Source organism: Lissotriton vulgaris, chromosome 5 (genome assembly GCF_964263255.1).
Source record: "Lissotriton vulgaris chromosome 5, aLisVul1.2, whole genome shotgun sequence".
Lineage (NCBI taxonomy): Eukaryota > Metazoa > Chordata > Amphibia > Caudata > Salamandridae > Lissotriton > Lissotriton vulgaris.
This window is the reverse complement of record NC_141693.1, coordinates 328466732-328485001: the sequence shown is the minus strand read 5'-3', so window position 1 is coordinate 328485001 and position 18270 is coordinate 328466732. Positions and strand designations below refer to the sequence as shown.

Below are 18270 nucleotides of genomic sequence, written 5' to 3'. Positions count from 1 at the left end.
GGAGGCTGATTTTTATCACTACGCTGGTAATTTCAGACTCCACTTTTCGGGCACAGCCAGACTTTCCATTTTGACAAAATCTCCTACTCAAGAGCTTGCTTCTTCCGCACCATGACTTGTGTCAAACCACTTTTTTCTATGCCTCCGTTCTTCAGACATTTAATTTTTTTACCGATTTGGGCGTATCCTTTTAACATTTCCCACACCAGATTTCCTCAACCAGGCAATATTTATTTCTGCATGAGATACTGTTTTAACTTGTAGAAGGGTGATGTACCTGTACTGGTCTGAGAGGTACAATCTGGTTCTCAGGTCTGAAATTTGAGACACAGGCAAAACCAGCGTTGAAGCCCTTCGCACCCCTCTCTCTTAGTCCTCTCAACCAGGTTATTGCTTTCAGGATAGTACAGTGGTGTCCGTTTGGGAGCAACTTCATGGTTACACAATCTCTCATCCTGTGTGTTGTAAATTGAACACCATTGTCACCGACAAAGACAATGTGCTCTCTGGGATCAAAGAATTCTCTTGAGAACTGCATTACAACCTCATTCGTAGGATTACTTACAAATATCAACTCCACTCTCTTTAAAACCGAATGTGTGACAGCAGTTGCATACCTCATATTGGCATTTAATACAGCAAATGGACCTAGGAAATCCAAAGCTAAATTCTACCACAGTCTGGACGCTGCATGGGATTTGGTGGCATGGCACAACTCTTCCATTCTTTTTCGGTCTGATCTGTGGCATCTCTCGCAAGACTTGGCTATTGGGATAATATTTACTATTACAACAATCTTGCAAATAGGTTCTGCTGATTTAGTCCACCAGGATCTTTAGCTTTTGATCACCTGGTTTTTGGACCTTTTCTGTGGTCGTCCTACTTTCTGAATCGAAATCTCAGAAATGTCATGACATTGTCCCTTTAATTAAACACACGCGTATGGGAGGCTGGTCTTTTGTGTTTCAGGGCCCTAAGCTGTGGAACACTCTACCAGAATCTCTGAGAAACGGTCTCTCACTTATGATCTTTCGAAGACAGCTGAAGACCTGGCTGGTCTAAATTTAGCAAGGCTGAGAAAGACCTGACCTGACGTACAAAGCGCTGGGAAACCCCAATGGGGTAGCTGAGTTTTTTTATAAAACTTCTAAATAAATAATTCCGACTAAGCGTGTTTACCAACCATATCTGCCTTTTTAAGATCAGTCCGACGCGGTGCATATTGGGTAATGGGCGCTGGGTTAGTTACAACTAAACATGTTTGCAGGCTGCACATGGGAGGCTGTTGTGCGTAACCTAGTAGCTGCACACAGGTAACATACCTGTGGCTGTTTTAAACTGCAAGTTCAACCTGTCAAAATGACCCCTTTTGACAGGCCTACACCTTCTTTTTATATTTTAAGGAGTCATCCCTTTCTTGGCCGTATTGCCCAATATGGCAGGTTGCATGGTATTTAGAGGTAAGATATGTAAGTTAATGCTGAATATGTCCTTACAGTGAAATATCCTCAAAAGCTATTTTCACTGTAGGAAGGCTGGCTACTTCCATAGGGAAACAGGGTTACAATTAATAAATGATAAATTCGGATTGGTAGCAGTTAGAGAAATAATTCAAGGACTAATTTTTATTGATATTCAAAATCAAATGTAATGGTGAAATCAGTACGGGACAATACCAGCATGTTAAGAATGATGCTGAAAGAAATAGTAGCTCTTAAAGAAAAGCTGGACGATACTGAAGGCTGATCTAGGCACAACAACACATATGTCTGGTAGGGGTCACTGAAAAGACTGAAGGCCTGAGCGTGGTACTGTTTCTTGAAGAGTGGTTGCTGATGACGACCCTGAGAGGAAAGTCCTCTGATTTATTGACGGGTGAAAGGGTGCACAGGGTGCAGGGATGACTGCCGGGCCCCACCCAGTCAATTTTTTAAGCTCCGGGACCGAGATAATTTCCTACAGGTAGCCTGTGCCCATGGATGGACCCTGACAGCGTGACGGGTTGGATTGCAAACATCTACCAAGATTACATGATGGCAGTGCAGCATCAGCTGGAAACTTTTATTGCTTTCAAACGTCTGTTGAGGCAGCTGAACCTGAAGTATGCTTTATTCTTCCCTTCAAAATTGCACATCTTAGATCAAGATTGGGGCACATTTATTTACTTCAGGATTTCTATGTATCCTTAGTCCAAAAGTGCACAATGTAGGGCATTATGTACAAGACCGGTGACACGGCTGGGAAACTACTGGCCAGGCTAGTCTTAACCCCTTCGCTGCGGCGGGAATTCCGCCGCAGCGCTAATGGGGCGGGGGGGCCGAGCGGCGCTCGCATGCTCGTGACGGAGCCGCTCCGTCACGAGCCGCGGTTGAGCTGTGCTCATGACGGAGCGGTTCCGTCATGGCCCCGCCCGGTCAATGGAACGTCCAGCGCAGGCGCGCCGAGTGCGCCATGACGGAACAGCTCCGTCATGAGCACAGCTCAACCGAGGTTCATGACGGAGCGGCTCCGTCATGAGCATAGAAGGGATTAAGAGATGAGTTACAGAGGTGGGTCTACTTACTGTGGAGTGAGGGTGGTGAAGTAGCCGAGACACCCGCAGTGATTGCCCAGGCCTTTTGCTGCATTCTTGCATGAACTCTGTTGTTTGCAAAGTGTCAGAGCCGCGGGAATCTAGGCGGCTTTGTGAGGGAAATTCCAGCTCCTTGATTAGGAGGTGGTTCCTGCTTGGCCCAGGAAGCAGATATCATCAAAGCTGAGATCTTTGAGACCATGGTCCAGCTAAAACGTGGTAAGGCTCTGGGCCCTAACTATCTCCCTCTGGAATTTTTCAGGTGTGTATGATCTCAGACCATGGGACCGCTCCAAAATATGAACTATGAGGCTAGGAGAGAGGGCACCATTCCATCCAACCTAAGGCAAGCCACCGTTACCCTGATCCAAAAGAAGGGAGCATCGAATGTGCTTTCTTTTTTATAGGCCAATATCGTCCCTCAACTTAAAAACAAAGGTGCTGGCGAAGGTCGTGGCAAATCATTTGATACAAGTGGTCGAAGCACTCATCACACCAGATCAATCAGGCTTCATGGCCTATTGAGTAACGAGGCACAAATCAGGTAACTGTTTGGGTGTGTGGTGTGGAGGAACTTCCTGGGGAGCCAGCCATGCTGGGATCCCTAGATGATGAAAAAGCATTTGGTTCTCTGAAATGGCCCTACATGATGGCGATCATGCGCAAGATGGGTTTTGGCTCGTCATTTCAGACATGAGTGAATATGCTCTACAGGGATCCTGCGGTGTGTCAGTCAACATCACACTCTCAGCTGACTTCAGATTGGGTAGAGAGGCACGCTGCAGGCTGTTTGCTGTCCCCTGCTATTTGTCATGTCCATCTAGCCTCTGTAGGAATGGAAGCCGAGGGATGCACAGATCCACGGACTTCGCTAGGACCATGATTAAGAGGAGGTGATTTCACTATAGGCAGACAACATTCTGCTATATTTGGCTGACCCAGACTTCTAAGTCCAGAGAGTGGTGCAAATCTAGTGTCTCTTATGCTCCCATACTGTATTTTGCATCAACTGGTGCAAATCAGTGGCATTTCTGTTGACTGACTGGAGACCCAAGGATGACTAGGGTGCCCCCCTGAAATAGGGAGAGGTTGGCTTTACATACTTTTGGATTTACGTAACCACGGATCAGACGCTAAACTTCTGCAAAAATTCGAACAGGATACTCTAACTACAGGGTAGATGTGTGCCACTGGCAGTGGTTGCCCCTGTTTAAAATGATATACCTCCCTAAGTGTAACTACGCCCTGCAGAATACCCGTTCAAGGTCCGAACAGGTTCTTCCACTCGGTGAATGAAGCAACAAGACTGCTGCTGGGGGATGGAGGAGGGAGGAAACCCAAAATTGAGCTGGTCACTTTAACTAGGAAGAATCTGGAGGGATGTACTGTCACTCCAAGTCTGCGGCTCTAGTACTGGGCGACAAAGCTGTTATTGGTTAATGACCGGACTTTTTCTGCGCTATTGGCATTGTGGGCAATGGACTCTGTGGGCCACGTCAACAGGTTATATGAAGGGGGTGGGGTGAAAAATCTAAAGTGCCACATGGCCACAGTGGTCAAGTTCTCTTGAGGTCGAAAAACAGGCTCATGCTGGAGACTCCTGTATGGAAGGTAGAGGCACCAAAGGGATTGAGATGTATAGAGTTACAGGAAGTGGGGCATACTGGGCATGTCCAAGGTGGGTGACCTCTGGTGAAATGGTACCTTTCTCGGATTTGCAAGAGAAGTTATGATTTAGCCAGAAGTCAATACCTCGGATAATAACATTTTAAATATTTCATACCCCAGATATGCAACCCAGTTCACACCATTGAAATACAGGGTGCTAGCGGCTCCATTGATTAACCATGTGGTCTCCCAAATTTACATTACGCTTCTCGCAACAGTCTCCAGGAAGTGGACAATTTGAGAAATAGGTGGGAACCGGACCTGGGCTGAATGGATGACTACGACTGGGGGCGACCTGTAGATACATAATGTGTGTAAAGTGCATGTTCACCCGGAAGGTAATCTTGGTGCTGAATAACAGATGTTTATTGTTATTGAGGTACCCTCAGGAGGTGGCCATACTGGTGGGATTCAGGCTGGTCCAACTGAAGATTCTTCACAAGGTTTACTACACAAGAACCAGGCTGTTCCACCTGGGGTAGATGTGACCATGATCTACGCCAAAGGGGCTGTAAGCAGGAGGGTACACTACTTCCCACAATATGGGGCTGCCCATGGACACATGGATACTAGGGCAGCTTAGCCTGCAGAATATCTGCGGTGATAAACGTGCCTGTGGTTCTTACTTCACATTTGGTACTGCCTGGGAACATACCCTTGATAAATATATGCTAATTATGTAGAACGTAGCGCAAACCGTAGAAAGGCGTAACCTTATCAGACAATCCGGGTGGAGGGGGAGACAGAATGGTCCCAACCCTCCACGAATGGGAATTAAGCATGGACTGGTGCATTCGGGCCGAACGATTGGTATATAAGGCCTATGGTTGCTCGAGCAAGTTTGATTACAATATGGAGCAGGTGGCTGAGGGCAGCAGAACAGGAGGGGGCTCAATGTCTGGAGGCCCGGTGATTTGCGATCGTGGTCTGCACAACTAATGCTTATCTGCCTCTATATTTGAATGTGGACTACTCCCAAGTGTGACATGCACCTGACTTGTAATCCTCATGTTTTAGGTTAACATGGTACTATTACAATTGTGGTCTGCACTGAAAACATAATACAAACATACATGATAAAAACAGTGGGAGGGAAGCTGCACATGAACTGGTTTGGAGGGACCACAAGGCAGGGGTTGTCCATTATCATAGTCACACCTCTGGGTGGATACATTAGATCTGCACAGGAGAAGGGATCTTTTGTATGTTCTTGTCCCAGAATGCTGAGCAGGAAAGTGGGTATTGAGATTATGTGGCATCCTAGGATTTGCCAGGAGGGGGCTGGCATTTTCCACCCACACTTATAAACCAATATAAAATGGTAAGACTAAGAGCAAGATCCTGGATGGCGGCAACACCAAAATTATGGAGAGCTGAAGGGAGAATTTTTTTTTTTTGTGAAGTAACAAGGGCCCCCTGGTAAGGATAAAGATCCTGGGTCAGGGAAAAACGTACAATTTGAAGGTATCAACCCAGGCTGTCTTGTAAGCAAAACACTAGCTATGTCAAAACATTATAATATACCAAAGAACAGTCATAGACTATAACACAACAATAAACTTGATATCAAAAATAATTGGTTTTAATAAAAAAGATTAATTTCACAAATGAGTTTTGTATACATGATGAATTAGTGCAATAAAACAGATATTCTTTATAAATAAAACATATGAGTTAAAACCAGAAGGGAAAACATTGATGTTTATCCTATCTAATATTGTTGAGGCTGTGCCTGTCAGTCAACGCGTTTCGACACGTCGTGGTGTCTTCATCAGGACAAATTTATGTGCAGCCAGATTTTTCTGATGGAACTTGGTTTTATCGCTCTTTAAATCTCCAAAATACGTCCACACAAAGTGAGGCACCTCTTAAAATTCTATACTTTGCGGCATGTGAAATCTGTATCACTAGATTTCACTGCTCCCTTCTCACTTCCTGTGGACCAAGTTTTCTTTTTAATGCTTTTCACTTTAAGGACACGTGTCTCCGCTTAAATAGCTTCAGGGTTTTGCAGTAGAACACGTTGTGCCTGCTGGTAGCTACCTTTTCACGAACCAGCCGGTACCTGATTGAACTTAGACGAGAGCGAACGCCTTGCAGAGACTCGTGTAAGTGGAGGAGAACTTTTGAGTCGCGGCAACAGCTTATGCCCTTTTAACGTTACTGCCGAATCCAGCCGAGATACACCTTCGGCTTTTACGCGCCGCAGGAACGGAGCTCCTAGCAAACGAGCCGATAAAAGGAAGAAAAACATTAAAAGAACAAATATAAACTCTGTTTGAGTCCGCGACCCCTTATCAACATTAGTTACCGGCACAACGTGTTCTACTGCAAAACCCTGAAGCTATTTAAGCGGAGACACGTGTCCTTAAAGTGAAAAGCATTAAAAAGAAAACTTGGTCCACAGGAAGTGAGAAGGGAGCAGTGAAATCTAGTCATACAGATTTCACATGCCGCAAAGTATAGAATTTTAAGAGGTGCCTCACTTTGTGTGGACGTATTTTGGAGATTTAAAGAGCGATAAAACCAAGTTCCATCAGAAAAATCTAGCTGCACATAAATTTGTCCTGATGAAGACACCACGACGTGTCGAAACGCGTTGACTGACAGACACAGCCTCAACAATATTAGATAGGATAAACATCAATGTTTTCCCTTCTGGTTTTAACTCATATGTTTTATTTATAAAGAATATCTGTTTTATTGCACTAATTCATCATGTATACAAAACTCATTTGTGAAATTAATCTTTTTTATTAAAACCAATTATTTTTGATATCAAGTTTATTGTTGTGTTATAGTCTATGACTGTTCTTTGGTATATTATAATGTTTTGACATAGCTAGTGTTTTGCTTACAAGACAGCCTGGGTTGATACCTTCAAATTGAGCTGAAGGGAGAAGCCACCTGATGCCCTTGGTGGACTTTGCCTGTAGCTGTCCCTCAGGAGTATATGGAGTAGATGGATCCTTGTGAAAATGCTGGTGATGGCTGGAGTTCGCCAACCAAAGGAAAACAAGCCAAAGATCAAGAAAACCAGCCCAATAAGGCCCGAGTTATGCAACTTGGAAGATTGCTTAATTTAATTTGTTAGATGGAGAAAACAAGCGTGTGGTGCTCTGCTGTATTTTCAAGATTTCCCCCTATCGAGGGCCGAGCCCCTGGTGGGTAACGAAAACTTATATTGAAATTTTATTTGTAGAGGGGCGTGCATGGTGCCCCTCTCCAGAGGCTCATTCAGACCTGGGAACCCTATCCTATGGGGCCGGATGCAAGAGAAATACAGATGCTGGGGCCACATCCCTGGGTCAGAGATATTCCTCATGAGCGGGCACACCAGCCATGAAAGGCTGCTCCTGCTTGCGACCAGCTGTGTTCACAGTGGGAGCAACAAAGTAAACACTGGGTTTTGCATGCTACACTTGTGGTGCGCGAGCGTGGAGTCGGCTGGGCAGCCAGGAGTGGGCTCCTCATGCAGACTCTTGGAGAACCGAAGATCTGGGTGCAATTGTAGGACTGCGGCACCTCAAAACAAAAAGAACACCACCAGGGGAAAAGATGTGCAGCACCAAGCTGCATTGATAAGCCGGTGAGCAGCTTTCGTCACTTTTTTTCCTTCAAATCTGCATTTTCCCTGACTGGGAGTGCCCCATAATGCCTCGCACATGTTATTACACTGTTTGATGCTTGTGGTTGCCCCTGTCTGGGCAGGAGCACTACAAACGTAAATTTAATGCATTGTGGAGGCCTGCAGGAAGTGAAGACGCCCGCCTCCTGGAAATACTTTTTAGAAAGTAACCATATGTCTCCCAGGGGATTAAAACAATGACCTGGGGATCAACTTATTTTCAGTAGTGTGTGTGCAATAAATGTCATTTTCTTTTTCAAAGAAGAAGCACTGACTGGACCATCGGGTGTTGTTGAGGGCAGCAGATGGAGATTACTAGCCCGACCCACTTTACCTGAATGGGCCTTGGACTGCTCTGCTTCACTACCCTGATAGTCAATGTTACAGTAGGATACTTGGCTCCCAGTAAGGAGACAATTGTAGACCTAATAACTGCACACCTAATAATCCAATTTCTTACAAACCAGCAGAACAAATTTGTCTCCTCTCAAGAGCTTCTCCCTTTAGTGAAAATGTATCCTTTGTCTTCCAGAAAACATTTTCAATCAATCAAGGGTTTGTAAAGTGCGCTACTCACCCGTGAGGGTCTCAAGGTGCTGGGGGAGGGGGCGCAGCTCCGGTTCAGTTGAAAAGCCAGGTCTTGAGGTTCTTCCTGAAGGTGTGCAGGTTCGGGAAGCGTCTGATGTTTGTTGGGAGCCCATTGCAGGTCTTGGCTGTGATGTAGGAGAAGGCTTGTGTCGTCTGCGTATGAGTCTATGCTGAGCCCATGCTGTCTGACGATGGCGGCAAGGGGGGCCATGTAGATGTTGAAAAGCTGTGGGGCTGAGCGACAATTCCTGGGGTACTCCGCTGTTGATCTCTGTTGGTTCGGAGAGGAAGGGAGGGAGTTTGATCCTCTGGGTTCTGCCAGAGAAGAAGGATCGGATCCAGTTGAGGGCGGTTCCTCATATCCCTGCATCATGGAGTCTGGCTGTGAGTGTGTGTTGAGAGACGGTGTTGAAGGCTGCGGAGAGGTCTAGTAGGATGAGGGTCGCGGTGTGTTCCTGGTCAAGTAGTATGCGGATGTCATCGGTGGTGGCGAGGAGGACAGTCTAGGTGCTGTGGTTTCTGCAGAATCCAGACTGGGAGGAGTCTAGGATGGAGTTCTCTTCGATGAAGGTGGTCAGCTGAGCGTTTACAAGTCTCTCCATGACTTTGGCAGAAAAGGGGAGTAGGGAGATGGGCCGGTAGTTTTTAAGGTCGGTTGGGTCGGCCGTGGGCTTCTTGAGGAGGGGCTTGACTTCCGCCCGCTTCCAGTCGTCCATCATTAAATTGCCTTCTCTGAACCGACCTTCCACATCACCACTTTTCACTTCAAAGGTCTGTCATCATTTACATTACTTCTCCACTTGTTATGAAGTTTTGCGTAAAAAAATGACATTGGAACAGAGGCTGCTTTTCAGTCTTCTGAGGTTAGTGATGAATGCTACTAGAAGGTCTGAACTATGTTCCACTAGAACGGACTTGATCTAGGCCATGGTCTTCAACAAAAAACTGTTAGACAATCTTATCAAATGTGGTCTACAAGTCTGAAAGGGGCAACATGGCACACATGTCTTTCTAATGCCCTCTATGGTACTAGCTTTTCCAAACTTTTTCAAAGCTTTCGAAAGTGGCTACAAAGTGACAAGCAAATGTTATACTAAGTTACTAAATAAATTGGGGGCTTTTGCCTCAAAAAAACATTTATAACTGAAGCTGTATTCAGATAATGATAACTTGAACATGTTTTGTCATGGGCATATCCGAATCCAAAGAGAATGTAAACTCCTTGTAGGAAGTACTATTTATGGAATAAGTTTAGTAAACTACTCTGTAGAGGGAGATGAGTTGTTATGTTCGCACAAGAGTCTGAGTGCTTTATCAGATTTTCCTTTTTATATGGTGTTTGAGTCTGGATTTAAAGGACTTCATTATGAATAGACTCTGCACCACTGGACAAGGATTTCCTACTTATCTCTCTTGTGGGCGGCGGCCGCTGCAGGGTGGCCTTGACAACTCTGAAGCAGAGGTCAGACCCGGGACCAGGGTTCGATTCCCGACGCGGCAGGGTGTTGAGCTCAAAATGTCCACAGACTCGATAATTCTCGCTTCGGTGCCTGACCTAATCATGGGTTCACACTCTGCAACTCTGGGCATTAAGCTTGCTTAATCTCCACAACGGCCCCCTGCGGCGGGATGCCTGGCTTTCACCTTGGGGATGCCCTGTAGGGGCTATCTCACAGGGAAAAACCAGGACGGGTTCCCAAGGCAAGCGCGGAGATACCCCTTCGGGGGTCGATTCTGGCGCTATATAAGAAATGTAATAATAATAAAGGGACTGGAAGCCCAGAGTATTGACCTGTATTATTACGCAGTACATTTACAACTTGTGGCCCGTTGGCTGGATCCTGAAGACAACTTGGAGAAGCACTTCTTGTCAGGAGTGGTGATGGTCGAATGTCTACTGGAGCTCTTGATTGAGGGGGCGGGACTCCCCGTGAACATCGGGATGTAGTGCAATGCACAACCTCCATCTGGCAGCGGTTTGCCCATAAAGAGTTAGAGCGCCCCGTTTCACTGGAAGCTTCCGATTTTGAATACTGAAACCCATCCGACAATTGATGGAGGAGGTATCCTTTTGGGAGTGGCTTACCGGTGGCTATGGTACTCTTGGAGACCAATAACCCGGGAGGCGTTTATAACTTTTGAGGAAGCATTTACCACATTTATGCTGAAGTGTTGGCTAGCTGGTAAAGATCCGTGACCTAGGGCCATATGTATCAAGCCTTTTTTGATTCGCAAAGGCCGAAATTCGCCGAATTTCGGCCTTTGCGAATCGCAAAAGGCTCTTTTACATTAATTGATATGTATCAAAAAATCACATCTTAAGGAATCGCAAATACTTGCGATTCCTTATTTTGCTATAGCATTTAAGGAATCGCAATTTTGCGATTCCTTAAATGCTATGTATGAAGCATTTTACTGTAGCGAATTTAGCTTAAGAAATCGCAATTTACCACCAACTTCCAGTTGGTGGAAAATTGCGATTTCTTTTCAAAATACACTAATTGGCATTTTTGAATGTGGCATGTGACGCACATACATGCCCATAGGGCATATATGTGCACTATATGCATACACATGCTGATTTCAGGGGTGCAGCAGGGTGTCCTTGAGACACCCCTGCACCCTTGAAATCAATCTCATTTTGCGATTAGAAATTGCGAATCGCAAAATGAAATGCATTTCACAATCATTCCTATGGGCCTCCTGGCCCATAGGAATGAATGGGAAATAATTCCTTATTTGCGAATTCGCAACTTGCGAATTCGCAAATAAGGAAGATTAAGGAATCGCAAAATAAATGCGATTCTTTTTTTCATACATACCGTTTTGCGATTTCTAAATAGCGATTCCTTAAAAATCGCTATTTAGAATTCGCAAAACGGAACTATGATACATATGGCCCCTAGAGAGGGTTGTGGGCCAGCTTGGCGGCAGGGTTGCGAGACAGCTTGGCGGCAGGGTTGCGGCCAGCTTAGTGGTAACAATATTGATTACCTTATAAAGTTGTAGATAAACTGCCTGTAGAGCAGTGGATTAGCACTGCATGCGTAATCATACAGTCTAGATTGAACTCCTTAGTGGATATTTAGTCCCCCTCGCTGCTTGAAAAGAAATGCTGTGACGTGTAGAATAGCTTGCAAAAATCAGAAGCACGTGGATAAGGCACGTTTTAAAGCATGCTGGCTTAATTTTTCCTCCAGTGGACATGTGCTGTCCATGGTACGTATCACCACACTTCATGTTACCTAAACTAGGACCTGAAGCCTCCTACTCTCAGCCCAGTGCAAACTCTGAAGCAAAATCGAATTACAAAATCACCCATAAATTGAATGTACCACCTTCCAAGTACATACTGTTCACTTGTAGACGCTACTAAATACTTTCTTCCTCTTTAATTCAAGAAAATATACTGCTCTTTTTTTAATACCAATTGCTCTTTCAATATGTTGATCGTTTGTGAAGCCTTTATTCTCAAGACCGGACATGCTCTCATATAAATGGAACTGGGGTGGCGGAGTGAGCTAAAGAATGGTGATGGATTAAACCCAGATCAGTTGACTCGGGGTGAGTGTTTGATTTGCTCAAATGCTCCGTCCATCATACCCTTTTGTATCGCTTTGTTCGCCATAAGTTGTCAGGGTATGCTCAGACGTGAGTCCCTTGCTCACTTGGCCACTGGATTCAAGATAGCCGGGCTGATGAGGATTATGAATCTGAAACCGGTCCCAGGTTGCTTGTTTCCGGTCCAGGGAAGATATGGCTTGGCAGTTCGGGCTGGACTGTTCCCATGAAGCACAGGGTCAGACTGATTTGCATATGGCCATGTTTGAATTGGGGTGGCGGAGTGAGCTAAAGAATGGTGATGGATTAAACCCAGATCAGTTGACTGTGGGTGAGTGTTTGATTTGCTCAAATGCTCCGTCCATCATCCCCTTTTGTATCAGTCATATAAATGGAGGCTTCGTAAGTAAAAAAACATCAATCTTTCGCTTTGGTGTGTTCTTCCTCCCTACTGCTGCTAGCAGAAAAAAAAACAAATTCAGATTTTATGAAAGATTTCCTGGTGCTCATTGGACAAATAGACTGGTATAGGCTGTCCATCTGTCCTGCTCATGTCGCAGTGCTCTCTGTCCTAGACACACAACACTCTCCTTCAAGCAAAGGGGTTTTCTTGTTTAGTCATACATTTATAAAGTTTGGTATGAATGCTTTGAGAGGAATGTGACTGTTTCCACAGTTTCTATGAAGTTGTCTGAACAAGTTCTTGCTTGTTGAGCAGAAGAAGTGTCCGAGCAGCATGTCTGCTGGAAATATTTTCCTGCAATAGCACACCCTATGGCTACAGTACACCGACGCACTGCCAACAAACAGCTAGTATATTCATCATGGCGAAGTAGATTATGGAAGCATGGCAAGGCGCTTTCTAGGCCTTTACACTGCACCAGAGTTGATCATTTGCAACAAAAAAAAAACACAACTTATTTTTTCGAAAGTCATATCTGCAACCTAACCAACCTTAATCCCCTCTAGTATTCCCACCAACCACCTGTGTGAACTCTCATACCAGTCCCCACTAATGATCACACCTAACGCCTATTCATTTAATCCATCACAATGAAATTGGAGTAAATGAAGGGGACCGTTTTCTTAACACAAGATTCATCCCAAAAGCAAAATTCCACTGCATTAGCGACTAACCTTGGGTTCTGGAGCAGGCTGCTGCCTGGCGTAAAGTGCTTCAATGCCTCGTCAGGGGTAATAAGCGCCATATAACTGCAATTACAATGCATTAATTTCTAAAATGCATTTAATTATGTTCAGATAACATTATTTGATTGAATTGCAATAAAATATTCCTTGAAATGTCACACATATGCGCAATGAAAACACAAATGACATTAGCAACCGTAAGCGTCTGTAGCTATGCTAACTGGCTGACCATTGCTTTTTGGAGGCTCACCCGGCCAGAGCAGGTCTCCTTGCATCATGTCTGTTGCCTTAGGCCTCACATTCAACCCTGGGGGCTGACCTGTGTATGGGACTGTGGTCTGGTGCCACAGGTTTGCATGCTGCCATTTCCAGGTGTGACAACTGTGTTGGTTGTCACCCACCTGCAGCTAAGAGGGTAATTCCCTTGCATCCACGGTTCATCCACTGGTACCTTGGGTCCCTGCTGTTGCATGTTGGACTGCTCACTGGTCTGTGATGGTCAAGAGCCATGCCAGCCTCTAGCAGCTGTCATCTTTAAGGGGGCTGTAGTGAAGGGTTACATTGGTGGGGCGGTGGCACAGAGGAAGTTAACCAAGAGTGGTCTTGGAGACCGAGAAAAGTCTGCATGCCCCATATGAGACCGCCCACTAAATATTTCAGCCAATTGGAGGAGTCTCAAGTGGTTGTGGGCGGGCCAGCACTGAAGCTCTGTCTTACCCCCTCAGGATTGCAAAATGTAATGATTGTATGAGAGGATGTGAAAGTGACGTGACAGGCTGGCCTCCGCGAAAAGGACATTGAAACGAGGACTGGTTCAGTGTCCTGTTGTGCTAAAATGTGCTAGTCCCCAAGAATGAAAGCAGTGCTCCTCACTAGCAAGCAGTGGCACAAAATAAGCAGTGCTTCGGCTGTAATCTTTCCTTTGTCAAGTGTTTGGTAAATTACGTGGTCAGACCACGGTCATCCCTGGTTGACTATGGAAAAACCATTCAATAGCATTACATGGTTTGTCCATGAAGAAAAATACAGGGCTAAACATTTCATTAAATTTTAAAACCAATTCATTAGCCAGATTGGAGGGGTGCCCGCTAGTGATTAAGTTGCAGACAGTGACACCTGCGGACTTGAAATTTGCTACCAGCTTCCACCAACTGACCATTCGTTCGGTTCTAGCCAATTCTTCATCTCTCCGAGCCTCTGTCCCCACATATACTAAAGGTGGTGGCACTTGGAACTAGAGCAAGCTGATAGAAGATGGACAGCTGGAACATTCATTGGCGACCTGGCTGGCGAAATGAGCATCTCCGGTAGCTCTTGGTACGCCTGCAGCCAGGACAATATGAAGCCGGAAGCAAAGAAGTGCAAAAATCATCAGGTAACAGGCTTCTCCCATCTGTGCACCTGGGATCTGAAAAACATTCTTGTATCCACCAGAACCTGTGCAAACCTGCTCCAACTTAGGAAAGAGCTGAAGACCCACCTCTTTAAAGAACACCACGTCACAATGCAGTAGCAGTCGCCCCCTACCACCAGAACCAGGCTACCTATCTAATCTTACTCATTAACTGTATCTTGGACTTAGCCACAAAGCAGCAGTACAGTGTCAAAGATCGCACTAAAGGTACTACATATATGAAGATATACATGCCTACAGAACTACAGGTTTTATATTTTAGAACTATTCTCCCCGGAAGGTACTTCTGTCAGTCTAAACAGCAGAAATACATTCATCATTGTGACCAATTTAGATTCCTGGAAAGAACTTAAAAGCTTCTATCAGTTCATGCCCGCTAAGCTTAGCTTGTAAGGCACACGGTTCACAAGACCAGGACAACCTCGAATGCAATTAGCCTTCACACCACGCAGTCCTCTTAAATTACTATGATTGTGGTGCCTCACACTTTTCAAATTTACACTGGTCCCATTCTCCCCTTTTTTTTACATTTGCAAATATGAGTTCATTCAAATCATACCAAAATAAATGTGCTGTGTGAGGAGAAGATGTGGCATAACAACCAGAGTTGCCGACTTTGGAACTGAGAGGCAGGTTCGAGTCTCGGAGTCTTCTCGACATCACGTGATTGTTAGCAAATTACTTTATCTCCCTGAGTCTAAAAAACAAAAATTGAATGTATCCTTCTTTGGTGTAACTGGTGCTCATTCATGTAAAGCGCTCCAGTACCTTTGGGTCTGGTTCACGTATATAAAACTGCAAAAAAATGGAAATATGTAATCACTAGACTCCCACAAAACAAAGTGTGTAAAAGAAAAAAAAAACTTCCGAAGTCTGCCCATTGGGGCTCAATACAAAATTGCAGATGCTAGTCATGGCTGGGTCGAGCTATTATACACTCAAACCATCAGCTTTTCATAGTAGTCTTTAAAATAATACGGTTGCCAAATCTCCAAATGTTCTAAACGTTAAAAATAAATATTCCAAAACACTGTTTTCTACAAACAAACAAAAATGGCAGCATTTCTAGTCCTATCATCTAAGACTGTAATTCATGGACCAAAAAAATATGAAGCCACGGGGTCATTAAAAACAATATTGCCCGGATACCTCTCCGCCTGATGAACCCTGGTCTGCGCGTTGCTTGTGACTCGTCCCCACTCACCATTAAGTACTATACACATATTTCACAGCCTCGTCAGCGCACTCTTCACCCTCCATTTCACTTGCGACGCGTCCCCCGCTCAAACCTAATCTAATGGTTTCCTGACAGGAATGCACCCATGCAGATCGAAACGCAGATTCTAAGGCTTCGGATACGCAGCCTTTGATGCTATTCCTGCTGCTGGCAGAACCAATGTATTCTTTTTGTTCTGAAATCTGCCACCGAGTTTCCCCCTCACAAAGGAATAATCCACAATCCCTCCACTGAGCGTCTCTATTGGAAAGCATGAACCTGCTCCACAAATGGCTCATGAATACCAAGCAGCCGCGCTGTGCTAGGACTTGGGACCCAAAAGCTGCCGAGCCATCGATCACACACTGTGCAGATTGCTTCTGCGCGGGGTGATGCGGGCACGCTTCGGTGGGGCTTCATCTGCACGTGCTGGAAGGGCACCGGATTGTGAGGTCATCCATACAAGGGAGGCTTTTGTGAATGGAAGTGTTATAATCGCTTTCGCTCTCTTTCCGCATAGTTATATGCTCTTCTCCCTGTTGTCTGTCTTCTTCAACCCCCCCCCCCACTCTTCTGCAAATCTACTCTATCTCTCTTCCCCTCCACCCCTCCAGTTTTTCTGGTCCCCTTGCATAGGATGTGGACTAACGGCCAGTGGAGCTGCCGATTATGGAGCTGGGGATGCAGTTCGAGTCTGTGCATCGACTCAGCAACCCGTGATTCTGGGCTACACCCAGCCCCCCCCCCCCCCCCCCCCCCCCCCGCTTACCAAAAATTAACGTGTCCTTGTGTAATGTAACTGGTGCTCATGAAACGCGCTTCAATACCTTCGGGTCGAGTTTGCACCATTATAAAACTGGAAAAAACAAAATTACAAAAAATGGGTTCTCTTGTACTGAGACCTTCTGTCTCCCTCCTCCCGCATCTCCTGGGCCATGTGTTGTACACAGGGGCGGCTGGTGACATTTGAAAGTGGTGCGGTGTAAATTAATTTGCATATTGCACCGCAGCGAGCGAGCCCGAACCACCTTGCATCCATCCATACATCATTCATGCATCCACCCATCCATCCACCCACCCACCCACCCACCCACCCATCCTGCATCCATACATCATTCATTCATGTATCCACCCATCCATCCATCATGCATCCACCCATCATGCATGCATCCATACATCATTCATACATCATTCATGCATCCACCCATCCACCCATCCTGCATCCATACATCATTCATGCATCCACCCATCCATCATGCATCCACCCATCATGCATGCATCCATCCATACATCATTCATGCATCCACCCATCCTGCATCTATACATCATTCATGCACCACCCATCATGCATGCATCCACCCATACATCATTCATGCATCCACCCATCCACCCACCCATCCTGCATCCATACATCATTCATTCATGCATCCACCCACCCATCCACCCACCTATCTAACCCGCATCGATCATTCATGCATCCATCCATCCACCCATCATGCATGCATCCATCCATGCACCCATTGCGCCCACCCATCCACACAGTGACAGCATTAATGGCCGACAGCAAAGTTAAGGCATCAATTAGATCTCAAATAATCCCTGCGTCCTGTTGTCCCAAACACCTCCACATGTCAATTCTTACCCACCAAGGGTTCAATCTACGTTGGAACTGTTTTATTTTCAATAGCTATTCCCATAGTTTTAGTAAAATGAGCATCAACAAAATTACCAGAAGCCCCAGAGTCAATCATTGGCTGAATCTTAATATTTGCCCTTTCTGCAAACTAACTCTATAAACAAAAACAAATGCTGCTGTGCTCTTTGCACTATTTGGGTCAAGAAGATCCGGGACACTACATAAAGAGAACTTGAAAGTGTGGCCTCAATCATTAATAGGTCTTCTCTTTTTCCACGTACTGACTTTCACTTGTATAACTTTTAATTTGGATTTCTGGTTTCATGGGACAGTCTTTTAAAAAGTGGATGATTTTACTACAATACATGTAAAGTTTCGTTTTTCATCTTTTTCCCCTATCGTCTTTATCAACAGCACCCCATGTACATTGGCTCTGGAAATGAAGGAGTCTTAACAAACAGAGGCCGCAGTATGAGGGAGGGAGAGAGCTCTGCCCCCCAGACAGGGGGTTATGTACCCGGGCTATGTATTGACCAGCCAATCCTGGCGCTGTATGCAGCGCCAGGATTGGCTGGGGGGCACCATGAGTGGTCGCCCTGTGCAACCCCGGGGGCTGCGGCCCGCCCCCTGGTCCTCTCTCTAAGGGCAAATTCACAGGGAAACAATCTGCGCATGCGTGGGCATGTTTGTGCCCAAAAACCTACTTGCGCAGCTGCAGCAGGCCCATCCTCTCTTCCCCCCCCACACCCCCTCACTCCGGAAAAGTCGGGTGTCTCCCAGATTCCCGGCCGGCAGGTAGCGCAATTTTTTAAAATATTTGTGTTTGGTTTTTAGTGAC

General features: G+C 45.6%; 1 protein-coding gene across 2 annotated transcripts in view; it reads left to right on the top strand.

The window, feature by feature from the left end:
• Positions 1–18270, top strand: part of NBL1 (NBL1, DAN family BMP antagonist) — a 94099-nt gene that overhangs the window by 66185 nt on the left and 9644 nt on the right. The gene's annotated exons all lie outside the window — the stretch shown is intronic.